Below are 3,598 nucleotides of genomic sequence, written 5' to 3'. Positions count from 1 at the left end.
AGAAAAAATTATAAATATATCTTTTTAAGAGAACAAATATATATGTATACATCAATTTTCCCTCTTTTGCTTCTATCAGATTCCAAATTATAAATTGAAAATTTAGGTATAAGTATAATCTTCATCTAACTTTTTTTATATCTGCATTAAGCTTATATTTTTGAGAGTTTTTTAAATCCACATGGGGAAAAAAAGAGAAGATGCAATTTGAACCTGCAGTTGCTCAAAATTTCAATATGAACAAAATTAAAGCCTTGTTTTATGAAGTTATATTATTAGAAGTGCACATCTGATTCTCTAGGTCAGTTTCACATTGACTGAGCACCTGATATCTACCAGGAATCCATTTGTCTGATAAGTATTTATGTCAGGCATAGCTCCAGGCCTGAGATAACACATAAGGCCCACACATGTCCTCACTGAGCTTACATGCTAGGAGAGCAAGGAAGACAGATATTCAGCAATTTATTAAATAAATATACAACATATCAAGTGATAATTATTATGCAGGAAAATGACCTAGAGAGGGAGTTGGAGGATTACTACAAGTAAAAACCCAGACAGGAGGAAGAGAGGGAAGGAGGGAGCCATGTAGTTAGTTGTCTTGGGGAAATATAATCCTGGCATTTTGCCTCCTTCTAGTAATACATAAACAAAAACCTCTGTCCTTGAGGTGTGTATAGCTATGAAAGAACCAGGTGATAACTTGAATTCTCAGAATCAAAATTTTGTGGAGACCTAGGATTAAAAGTATGTTTATAGTGAAGATGTATGGATAAGAAGAAGATGAGTGGAGAGCTTCACATTTAAAGAAATATGTAGAAGAAGGTAAGAGACCACCTGGTATTTTTCTTTTTCTTTCTGGCTTATTTCACTGAGCATGATCCCTTCCAGCTCCATCCATGTTGCTACAAATTGCATGAGTTTATCTTTTTTGATTGCTGAGTAATATTCCATTGTGTATATGTAACACATCTTCTTGATCCAGTCATCTATTTTGGGGCATTTGGGTTGTTTCCATAGCTTAGTTATTGTAAATAGTGCTGCTATAAGCATAAGGGTGCAGGTGCCCTTTTGAATTGTTTCTGTGTCCTTTGGGTAAATACCTAGGAGTGGAATTGCTGGATCACATGGAAGCTCTATCTTTAGCAGGTTGAGGAATCTCCACACAGCTCTCCATAGTGGTTGGACCATTTTGCACTCTCACCAGCAGTCCAGGAGAGTTCCTTTTTCTCCACATCCTCACCAACATTTGTTGTTGCTAGTTTTTTTAATATGCGCCATTCTCACTGGTGTAATGGTATCTCATTGTGGTTTTGATTTGCATTTCCTTGATTACAAGTGATGTTGAAACATTTTTTCATATGCCTGTTGGCCTTTTGCATTTCTTCTTTAGAGAAGTTTCTTTTTAGCTCTTCTGCCCAACTTTTGACTGGATTATTTACTTTGTTTTTGTTGAGTCTCATCAGCTCTTTGTAGATTTTTGTGATCAGTCCTTTATCATTAATGTTGTGTGCAAAAATTTTCTCCCAATTGGTGGGGTGTCTCTTTGTTTTGGTTACTGTCTTACTCATAGCAGGAATTTAGAAAACCTAAATAAGGGACCAGGAAAAAGACTAATTATAATAAAGTAAAAATTAAAATCAACAAGCAACTCTAAACACACTACGGGGAAGGGGGGGAGGAGGAAGTAGGATCAAAACAAGGGGCGGTGGGAATTGTATGGGGACTATAACCAGGATGAAAATGCATACATTGTGCAAAAATGAAAAATGACGTAAAAAAAATATATAAAATTTTAAAAATTAAAAAAAAAACTATGCTAGTGAGAGATTTTAGCACATCCTTGTTCTTTGGCAGATAGATGAGACAAAGTACAAACAAGGACATATTAATATTTATTTTATTTTATTATTTTAAGATTTATTTATTTATTTATTTATACAAGCACTGGGTACAGTCAGAAGCATGGGAGAGTGAGAGAATTCACCAGAGCCAAAATGGAGAGCAGGACAGGCAGACTGACGAAGTACACTGCTGAGGGGAGCAGAGGGCAGGGCAGGAGAGTTCTGCGCACCATGTGGGACCCTCGCTGGCGCGCGGATATTGAACCAGCACTGCAGAGGCTGTGGGCAGCTTTGCAGCCCAGCACTCAACTGCTGTGCCACTAATATTTATTTTAGTAAATATACATTAAACTTTGAACCCAATAAAGTGATTCCATTATTCTGATCTATTAATCAGACCATTAAAAAATTCTATATAGGGGGCCTCCTGGTGGTGCAGGGGTTAAAGACAGTGCTATCAAGCTATCACCAGCCACTGCATCATGAATTCGATTCCCTGCCCGGCCAGAGAGCAGCCCACATGGTGAAGCAGACCTCTCCTGTCTCCCCCACTGCTCCCCTCAGCAGTGTATTTCAGTGAGTCTGCCTGTTCTGTTCCCCACTCTGTCTCAGATGAATCCTCTCACCCCCCGCCCCTCTGGCCTGTTCCCCAGCTCTTGTATGCATAAATAAATTTTTTTTTAAGATTTATTTATTTTTATGCAAGAACCGGGGTTCAGGCCTGAGGTGCTGGAGGGTGAGAGGATTCACCCGAGACAGAGCGGGGAACAGAACAGGCAGACTGACTGAAATACACTGCTGAGGGGAGCAGCGGACAAGACAGAAGAGGTCTACCCCACCATGTAGGTATCTCCGCGAACTGCAGGAATCGAACCGGCACTGCAGAGGCTGAAGACAGCTTCACAACGCTGCGCACAATGGCCTGTGCCACCAGGGAGGGCCTTAAATAAATAAATCTTTGACAAGAAAAAAAAAGGTAAGAGAGGGACTGAGGGAAAAGCTAAGAAACATCAAGGAAATTGCAATAAACATGGGTGACTGGCACTAGGGAAGAATAAAGCTGCCATGAGTCCAGGCACAATGCAGGTGATGGAGACATGAAAGATGGAGGTCAGAGGATGGAGAAGGACTGTCTTTACCCTAAACCACATCTCTAAGCAGAATTTTGGGTAAAACCTGTGCTTTTCCAGATTGGAGGTAGGGGGTGACCACACTGGGATGGGCCCCTCCACACTACTGCCACAGAAATCACATCCACAATCATTGCAGCCTCAACATTGGGTCACATGACAAAACCTTCTGCAAATAAATAACAGTCCCTTTCCGGTATCCCTCTGCTCACAAAAGCTGCTCACCTCCTCTCTCCACCAGTCTCTGTCTCCACTGTTTCTCTTCCTCCAACCTCTCTCCTTCTTGCTCATTTTCTCCAGACAATCCCCTGCCCTACCCCCAATCCAGTCTTAATCTTTTTGTTGTTCAGGGAGCTGCTATCCTGTCCCTTTCAGAGTATTCCTTCTTCAGCCTGTTGCATTTTGTATCCCTTTCCTTAGCTCAGAGAAACCAACAAACCTTTAATTTATACCCCTTAGAAGAAATTTTAGAAACTTCTCATTGAATATCTCCAATTATGTTACTAAACAAAAAGCAGAAGTTGACATTGGAATTCATGGAGGGAACTGGAGTCACCTACTGACACAACAGATAGTTCAGTTTTCCTGAAGGTCGGGCAAAGGGGGAGGGAAAAGAAGAAA

This window comes from Talpa occidentalis, unplaced genomic scaffold (genome assembly GCF_014898055.3).
Source record: "Talpa occidentalis isolate TD23 unplaced genomic scaffold, MPIMG_talOcc4v2.1 talOcc4.4, whole genome shotgun sequence".
NCBI classification, from domain to species: domain Eukaryota; kingdom Metazoa; phylum Chordata; class Mammalia; order Eulipotyphla; family Talpidae; genus Talpa; species Talpa occidentalis.
This window is presented reverse-complemented; position numbering follows the sequence as displayed.